Raw genomic sequence first — 10,201 nt, 5'->3', positions numbered from 1 at the left:
AACTTGGCCCCAATGCCCAAGGAAGGACCAAATTTTTAATGCTGTTCTGAAGGCCAGAAAATTGGGGCCAACTTTATATTGGAAGGGCAGATACTGCAACAGGCAAGGCACGTATGCTGGGTCCCGCCACAGAACGTTGCTTCAAGAAAAGGACTTAAAACATGTCCATCCTGTATAGCCATAATGGCTAACCTATGGCACATGTGCCCGAAGTGATACACAAAGCCATGTCGCCTGGCACACATGGCATTGCCCGTTCCTCTTCTGGGTTTCTGGCGTGCATGTGCGGGCGACGATCAGCTGGCCTTTTTGCATGCGGCAGTGCCAGAAACTGGAAGAGCTGGTCTTCTGTTTTCTTGTGTGAGCATGTGCACCAGCTAGCTGATCGTCATGCACGCATGCATGCCAGAAACCCAGAAGAGTAGCTGGCCGGTGTGCATGCTCGCGCAGGAAACTGGAAGTTCATTTTCGGATGGACACATGTGCCCTGGGCAGCTCCTCTTCTGGGTTGCAGCCCAGACAAGCACACTGTGCCGAAAAGGTTCGCCATCACTGCTGTAAAATGTGTAACATGAGCATATACTGTTGAGCATAGCGGTGTCATGTAGTGTTTAGGGGTGATAACCAACATCTTGAATTTCACTTCAAAGCCTTTTGGGAGCTAGTGCAGCTCATACTGATGTGTATGCAAATCTACCTGCATTCTGGACTAGTTGTAGTTTCTGGATTATCTTCCAGCATGTTGCAGTAGTCCATCCAAGAGATGACTTAAAACGATTAATGGTAAGCAAAGCCTTTTGCTGCAGAACAGAGGCAATTAGCAAACAAGACAAAGTTGTGTAAATGCCTTCCTAGTCACAGCTACTACCTGTTTGTCAAGTAGAAGATATGACTGAAGGAGAACCACAGATTGCACACTTGCCCTGAGTGGGAAAATACCACACCGCAAGAACCAAAAATGGGAAATCTCTCCCCACCCCCAAGACCTGGCAGGCCCTAAGCTCACAGCTATTTGGTCTTGCGGGAGTTGAACTGAAACTTGTTCTTTCCTATCCAGACACCCATAGCCTCTACACTCTAGCAATAATTCTTGACAACACCGCTTGCAAGCCAGGGATAGAGATATACAGCTGTGTATCAACAGTGCACTTATGATGCAGCTCCCATACAGACTGGTGACTTCCTCCAGTGACTTCATGTAGAAGTGGAACAGAAGTAGAGAGAGCATAGAGTGCCTATGGTAGATTGCACTCCCTAACCCACTCCCTAACCCTGGCTAAAACTGGCCCCAGAAAAGGAGGAGGACCACTGTAACTCCCAGCCTCCCAATTCCAACCCCTGGAACAAGTCCAGAAGGAACAGTGTTTGATGCAGGGGTGAAATCCAACTGGTTCCGACAGGTTCTGGAGAACCGGTAGCGGAAATTTTGAGCAGTTCAGAGAACCGGCAAATATCACCTCTGGCTGGCCCCAGAGTGGGGTGGGAATGGAGATTTTGCAATATCCTTCCCCCAGGAGTGGGGAGGGAATGGAGATTTTGCAGTATCCTTCCCCTGCCACGCCCAAGCCACACCCACCGAGCTATGCCACACCCACCAAGCCATGCCCACAGAACCGGTAGTAAAAAAAATTGGATTTCACCACTGGTTTGATGCTATCAAAAATCTCAATCAAGGAGATTCAGAATGATTGCATTTCCCCCATTCTGAGCCTGCCGCTTGGGTTCCATTGGGTAAAAGAAACTCAAGAACCAATTTGAGGAAGAAGAAGCACACATTGTAATTACGAGTGATTCCCTGCTTCAAAAAATAGAGGCTACAGTATGTTATAATAAGTGCTATAGTATAGTGTGCAGGCCAGACATACATTGTAGAGGTGTGTTGCCATTAAGGTTGCAAAAACTTTTCAAGGGCAGTAATATTTATCTGTGCCAGAAAGTATCTTGACTGGATCTCCAGAGATCCAGAGCTGGACTGGAACAAAAAAGAAACTGAAAGCACAAGTAGTGTTTTTATTTTTCAAATTAATTGTTCCACATAAGACAGAATTGGATCTTGGAAGCAAACAAATGGCTACATAGACTTAGATACCAAGAAAAGTTTCTGGACTACTGTAGATTTCATTATTTTTATGAATGACTTCTGAGAAGATAATGTAGATCTCATGAAGGATGTGATTGACAAACACCTCAACAATTTAATTAATTAAAGCAAAAGAGGAAAATGAGCAAAAGCCTAGAAAAATACCACCAAGGACTGGAGCCAACAGTGCAAGAGGCAAAGGAAAAAGCATGAAGGAAAAGGGACAGAAAATTTTCTGATTTGATTTATATATGTGAGGTATGTATTAACTGTTTCCAAAGCAAAGTATTCCCTCTTCAACAGGAATCACCCTGTAACACTCATTATTATGCTGTTAAATACTATAAGTCCTTTTCTCAAAAAAAATAAATTTCACAAAATGTGGCATTTAAGGAATATAGACCCTGTGGTTCTCCATATTAAATATCAGCCGACTATGGTTCTTTTGTAGATGACATTTAGATTGTACAATAATAAGGTTTAAAAGTGAAGCAAAAATGCATAATGAATTTCTTCATATATTTCCTATTTTTCAGAATAAAATCTTTCCAGAGTAGCTACTGTAACAACATATTATACCATTTTTATAAAATCTTGCCTTGCTTCAGTTAGTTACTCTGCAGTATTGTACATGTGTGGTTAGAATGCTTATGAGCAATTGTCTATTGTTATGCCTTCTTAAGCACAACTCTGTAACATCTGGTGTGATTTGCAGACAGGTGGTAGATCATCTTCTTAAGGACATCTGCTGGTAGAGAAAATAGCTCCAACTTGCCAGTTTGGCATACAAGAACATTTCTGAGTCCTGCATCACTTTATTCTTTGAAACCCTCTACTCCTTTCTCTCTCCCCAGCTTCTCTTTTGGCTCTTTGTCTGGAAAGGTAGTTATGGTTGCTATCCTTCTTTCTGCCCATAGGGCACACAAGGCAGATTACAATACAAAACTCGTATGCAATACAATATATTTTATACAATATATCTTATACAATACAAAACTTGAAAAATGTTATAAAAATAGTTAACCTCATCACCAAACTAATTAACTAAAAGGAGGCCTGGGTTAGGGAAAGAAAGGTCTTGATTTCTTAGTGAAAGTAGAAGGATCTAAGAAAATGAAATTCAACAGTGAAAAAAGTAAGGTTCTACATTTATAGTTATAGTTATAGTTTTTAAAATTTGTATACTGCCCTTCTCCCGAAGGACTCAGGGCGGTGAACAGCCAAAATTAAAATACATACAGTATAAAAATTAAAATAAATTAAAACAGAATTAGATCCGTTTGGCTTCCCCAAATTTTAAAACCCCTTACCCATAAAATAGCCCATTAAAATTTTAAGCCAGCCCGGCTTGCTGAAATAAGAAGGTCTTCAACGCTCGGCGGAAAGTACGGAGGTCCGAGATCAGTCATATTCCTGGGGGTAGCTCATTCCAGAGGGCGGGTGCCCCCACAGAGAAGGCTCTCCCTCAGGGGTCATCAGTTGACATTGCTTGACCGACGGCACCCTGAGGAGACCCTCTCTGTGGGAGCGGATTGGCCGGTGGGAAGTTATCGGTGGCAGAAGGTGGTCTTGTAAATACCCCGGCCCTAAGCCATGGACCGCTTTAAAGATGAGAACCAATATCTTGAAGCGCACCCGGAAGACCACCGGGAGCCAGTGCAGCTCGCGCAGAAGAGGTGTTACATGGGAGCGCCAAGTCACCCCCATAATTACCCGCACGGCTGCATTCTGGACCAGCTGGAACCTCCGGGTGCTCCTCAAGGGGAGCCCCATGTAGAGAGCATTACAGTAGTCCAGGTGAGAGGTGACGAGGGCGTGAGTGACCGTGCATAAGGAGTCCCGATCCAGAAAGGGGCGCAACTGGTGTATCAGGCGAACCTGATAAAAAGCCCCCCTGGCCACGGCCGTCATATGCTCTTCTAAAGACAGCCGTGCATCCAGAAGGTTGCCCAAGTTACGAGCCCTCTCCTTGGGGGCCAATAACTCACCCCCAATAACCAGCGATGGCACCAGCTGGCTATATCGGGACGCCGGCAGCCACATCCACTCAGTCTTGGAGGGGTTGAGTCGGAGCCTGTTCCTCCCCATATCCAGACCCGCACGGCCTCCAGGCACCGGGACATCACTTCAAGGGCATCGTTGGGGTGGTCTGGGGTGGAGATGTACAGCTGAGTGTCATCAGCGTACAGATGGCACCGCACCCCAAATCCATGGATGATCTCACCCAGCAGCTTCACATAAATGTTGAACAGGAGAGGTGAGAGGACCGACCCTTGCGGCACCCCACAAACAAGGTGCTTCGAGGTCGACCTCTGCCCCCCAGACAACATGGACTGCGACCGGTCGGAGAGATAGGAGGAGAACCACCGTAAGATGGTGCCTCCCACTCCCAACCCCTCCAGCCGGCGCAGCATGATACCATGGTCGATGGTATCAAAAGCCACTGAGAGATCTAATAGGACCAGAACAGAGGAACATCCCCTGTCCCGAGCCCTCCACAGATCATCAACCAATACGACCAATGCCGTTTCCATGCGGCGTTTAGGCGCTCACATTTTCGATTCCGGGCAAACCAGTTGTTACAGTATGTGACGCCCACCTCTGACCACAAGATAATATACTCCTAGTGTTCTGTATAATTTAGAAGCCTGGCTGCTGCCCTTTACATTAATTGTATCTTCCAAACAGTGCTCAAAGATAGCTTGATGTAAACTGTATTACAGTAGTTAAGCTAGGAAATAACTGAGGGATAAGTAATTGTTATAAACTGAGAGGCAAAAACCCTGACACATTTCCTCATAACCACTAAGAGTGAGAGGAATAGGAGGGAGAGAAAAGGGAGTGTCACATTTAGTCTTAGTATCATTTAGTATCAAAATGTTTTTAAAACATGTCACTTTTAATTTAATATCAAAGCAACATACTTTAAAAATTGCTTCAAATTTCAATGGTGTCAGTGAATTTCCAGTCGGGATAATGTTGTCTAAATAAATTTTCTCATCTCCCCCCTGCGAGATTAGCTAAAATGTTTCCCGGGACATCTGCCTGCTGTTGGAAGTGCGGTTACAGCAATGGAACCTATTTTCACCAATGGTGGACCTGCCCGCAGGCGGTTAAATATTGGAAAAAAATACGGCAATGGATTTTGGAAATTACACAGATTAATTTGAAATTAAGACCTGAGATTTTCCTATTGGGGGCAAAACCTTTGAATGTTAAATCAGATATATGGTTCTTGTTGATTCACATTATCACTGCAGCAAGATTAGCGTATGCGCAGGAATGGAAAAATCAATACTTACCGATAGATTTGAAAATAATATATAAAATTAATGAGTGTGCGGAATCAGATAGATTAACTAGATTGATCAATGGTAAAAAAGATTCAGAATTTTATAACAGTTGGAAAGTATGGTACGATTGGGTCCAGAAAAGGTGGGATAGAATAGATGTATGATGATGTATATATATATGATGGCAAATATGTATGTATAAAGGAATTATTTTATACTTATGGACAATGTAATCATATTATACCATGGTGGCAGGATTGTATATTTTATTTGTGTATTAGTGTATAGAAATATATTAATAAAAATTATATATATAGGATTGAAATAAAAATAAATAAATAAATAAATTTTCTCTTTAAAGGGACAACTACTGATTTTATTTTGGAAGCTTGCTTAGATTTTTCTTTGCTCAGCTGATGCTTTCTTTGAGAGGAATAGCTTCCATTGGAAACCAAAAACCATATCAAAAGAAAGTGGCAGGATATAGACAAGAGTGAGAAATGATTTCCATTCAAGTACTTTCATTACTACTTAAGGACAGTAGTTTGAGCAAAAGATTGGTTAAAACAGTTTTTTTGACCAGGGAGTTATGGCACCCTGGGGGCCCTAGGATATTTCAAGGAGGCCAAGGGTGAGAAGTATGTAACAGGGATTAGGGCACTTGCTGAAACGGTCATAAAAAAACAAAATTATATTATACTGCATATACTATCTTGCCCAGAAAATGCACCAGTTACAGCCCTATGTCCATTTACAACAATGGAACCACAGGAGCCACAGGAGAAAAACAAGGTTGGAAGGGGTCCACAAGTGAAAAAAAAGGTTGAGGAAACACTGGGTTAAAGTATGCTACATGTTTTAATTACTCTGCATTTCCCTGGTGCAATATAATATTATGCCAGATGGGGGCGTGCAGAACAAATTTTTCTTCAATAGGTCACCGAGAATTTCAAGTATGGGATTTGAAAAAGAAAGTTTATTCTGTGGTTGTTGACTTAGAGAAACATTGTGCTAAAAGAATAGGCTTGAAACGGTACTCCTGCACAACTACATGGTTGAAGATTGATTACTAAGTGTAGTAAGTATAGGATGGATGTAAAGCATAATGGGAATAAATAGAATATTTAGCATCTGAATCACTAAAAGTCTGTAGAGAGTCTCAGTCATGATTGTCCCAAAGGTGCATTTTCAGAAGGCAACTGGACTTTCTTGTTTTTTCCTTTTGAAGACATTTTGCTTCTCATCCAAGAAGCTTCTTCAGCTCTGGCAGGATAATAGGGAATGGAAGGATTTATATTCATGTTTTTATATTAATTTATAAACTTCCAAGACCTTCAACGACCCTCTAAAAGGATGCAAATTACCAGCTGTCTGCAAGGAATATAAATTCTTCCATTCTCCACTATCCTGCCAGAGCTGAAAAAACTTTTTGGATGAGAAGCAAAATATATTCAAAGGAAAAAAACAAGAAAATCCAGTTGCGTCCTGAAAAAGCACCTTTGGGACATCTGAATCACTGTTGATCAGGGAGTTAAAAAAAAAGATGTCTCCTTGGTGATTTAATATAGTTATGGATAAATGTCCAATGAAAGTTTGTGGTGATAGCAAATGTATGTTGAATAGAAATGTGAGAAGGACCTTAATGGACAGCCTAACTGAGTGTCACTAGCATACTGATGATACTTAACTCCACTGTGGAGGATATATTTGCCCAACAATCTGATGTAGATGTTAAATAGAAGTAGCATCCTGTGGAATAGAGGCCTTGAGCTGAATCTCTCTCCCCTCACTAATACTGATTGGAACTGGATTCAGAGGAAGAAGGAGAACCTCTATAGAACTTACCCTCTAACCGAGGGGTGTCAAACTCACGTTGTCATGGCAGCGTCACGTGACATATCGTGACTTTTTCCCCCTTCGCTAAACCAGGTGTGGGCATGTGATACATCTGGGCCATGAGTTTGACAACCCTGTTCTAACCCCTTCAACTGTTTGAGAAGGATATCATGGTCAATGGTATCAAAAAACACCAAGAAAGCCAGGATTGAGTATGTGATCCCTGTCCCAAACCAGATCATCTACAAGCATGATCAGTGCTGCCTCAATTGCCATAATTTCAGACATGGATTGTAAGTCCCTTTGTTCAGTGCAATCATAATTTCAAGCAGTCGCTGAATTAATGGTCACCTTCGGGAGAAGGACGGTATACAAATTTAAATAATAAATAATAAATAAATAAATAAATAAACAAATAAATAAATAAACAAACAAACACTACCTACCTGTGAAAAATATAGATAATTTAATAATTTAATATATGTATTGTGCTCAATTAATATTCATTATGCCTCTTCCATTTCAATAACACTGAAAGTGAATCTGCCTCACTAAGATCTTTATTTGACCTGAATCTGCTATATACTTTAAATAACTATTTAGTTCATATATGATAGGATAAGTGGATCCCCTTGTTACATGCGTACTAGTGTAACTATACAAGTTTACTTTGGTTCATTAATCTACCTATGTCTGCTTTTTCTGCTTTCTGTGACCACTCTGTGCCCTTGGTTCTTGGCAAATTCCCTGGTGTTCTTTCCTGTATCACAGTACTGGCACTGATATGCTGCATACTGTCCCAAGACTCTTATAGAAAATTTCAGAGTCACATTGAATAATGTTTACAATAGAGCTATGCAAAGTCTTTGAAAAAAACTGCTTGCGGTCTATGCAAGCAGGTTACAAAACATCTCTTTCCAAATCATTGTAATGTTTCAGCTACCTGCACATACGTGTGCATGAACTATCACAATCACTTTAAAGGTATTCCTCACCTTATGACCATTCGCTTATCAATGGTTTGAATAAACAACGGTCTGAAAAATGATGTTTTATAGCTGATAAAGCATTTCCAACCATTGCAAAATGTTGCACCACATCACTGAAACCCAAGCAGGCAGCTCTTTCAGCCAGTACTTAAAAGACGAGAGCGCACCAAAATCCAGCTTGGATTTTCAGCCTCTGAACACAGAGGCAGCACAGTAAAATAAGGAGTGCGGGGTGCCTCAGGGGGATGGGGGAGATCCTAGAAAGCTTGAAGCAAGCTGTATGTAACTATCTACTCAAAGGCTGAGAATCCTGCTTGGATTTTGGCAGTGAGGCAAGCCTGGGAAATAAACAGTACTATTTCTTGTTTGCAACGTTTTGCTTGATTAGACACACAATCTTCCCAAACAGGCTAGCTTTCAGTTAATCTCTACATTCTGTAGAAATATGCATATAGTGTTAAGAATAAAGAAAGAGCAAAATAGGCCTATACAACAAGAACCAAAAGAGGACAGCGCTCCTCATGCAGAAGGCAATTCCTTTGGTGCTAGGTTTTTAATGTTTATGGTTTTAGTAGACATATGTGTTATTTTGTTTTATTATTGATGTTTTATTTGTTTTATTTGTTGATTGGTAGCCAATCAGAGTTCAATATAAGATGGGTGAGTATAAGATATAAGAATATAATATAAGTATTATAAATGAATGAATGAATGAATGAATGAATGAATGAATGAATAATAAATAAATACATACATAAATATTGTAGAACTTCTCAATACAGACCTTGATGTATGATTGGTCTCTTAATAACTGTTTGAAATTATGATGAACTTTAAAAAAAACTACTTACAACCTGTGCTTGAAATTATGCGGATCACATTTCTGATGCTTAGTGCTTGCATTTTCGACTGTTGCAGCATCCCATGACCATATAATTGCAATTTGCAATTTTTTTTTCTGTTTTCCAACAGAAAATGGCAAAAAATACTCATTGGATATGCTGCATTCACTTAATAACCACATGTTCTGTTAACACTTGCTTTGCGACCATCATAAAAACAGTCACAAAATTGAGTCTGGTCACGTGCTTAGTGACCACAACAACTTATGACCAAAATTACAGGCTCAATTGTGATTGTATGTTGAGGAATACCTGTATGCAAAAAGCATACAGACATCCCAATGCTTAAGGTCATCCTGTATATATTTCTTCAATAATTTTTTCAAAGTCTGATTATGACACTCCATTAGTTCATCTGTTTTGAGGGTAGTACAGACAGCTCTAATTCCAGATATGGCCATATCTACATACAAATGCTTCAGTAGTAGAGCTGAAAGCTTGGATCATGATCTGGCTTAGGCCCGGGGTACTTGCAGGATCATCTCCAGCCTCTCTCCCATCGTCCTGTGCGCTCTCACAGAGTTGGCCTCCTCAGGGTGCCATCGGCCAAACAATGTCGGCTGACGACAGGAGGAGAGCGTCCTCTGTGGGAGCCCCGACCCTCTGGAATGGATTGCCCACCGAGCTCAGGACAGCCCCCGACCTTCTTTCCTTCCATCGTGAGCTGAAGATGTGGCTCTTCCGTCAACTCAACTGATCCGTTTGGGGGTACACTGTCATAATTTTAAACTGTTTTAATAGGGTTGCTGATTTTAATTTTATTTCATTGTGATTTGTATTGGAAATTGTCATTTTCTAAGCCGCCTTGAGTCCCCAGGGAGAAAGGCGGCATATAAATCGCAATAATAAAATAAAATAAAATAAATCTGTCTAAATCTCATTAGGTACATCTTCTTCACTGAATGTCTTCTTCAATTCAGTTGAGTTACTATGGTTGTTATTGTACGCAGGGGTTTTGCCTCAGGGTATCTAGTGGCATAGTTACATAAAACCATAATACTGTATAATGGTTCTTTTTCACTGATTTTGATTACGGTTCAACTATATCCATGGAAATTTTAGAATATAGGAGAGGAGCAATGGATTCCCCCCCCCATGGGA

Source organism: Pituophis catenifer, unplaced genomic scaffold, assembly GCF_029215685.1.
Source record: "Pituophis catenifer annectens isolate HBS135680 unplaced genomic scaffold, rPitCat1.0.hap2 SCAF_2, whole genome shotgun sequence".
NCBI lineage: Eukaryota > Metazoa > Chordata > Lepidosauria > Squamata > Colubridae > Pituophis > Pituophis catenifer.
The sequence above is the reverse complement of the archived record's forward strand: the minus strand, read 5'-3'. Positions refer to the sequence as shown.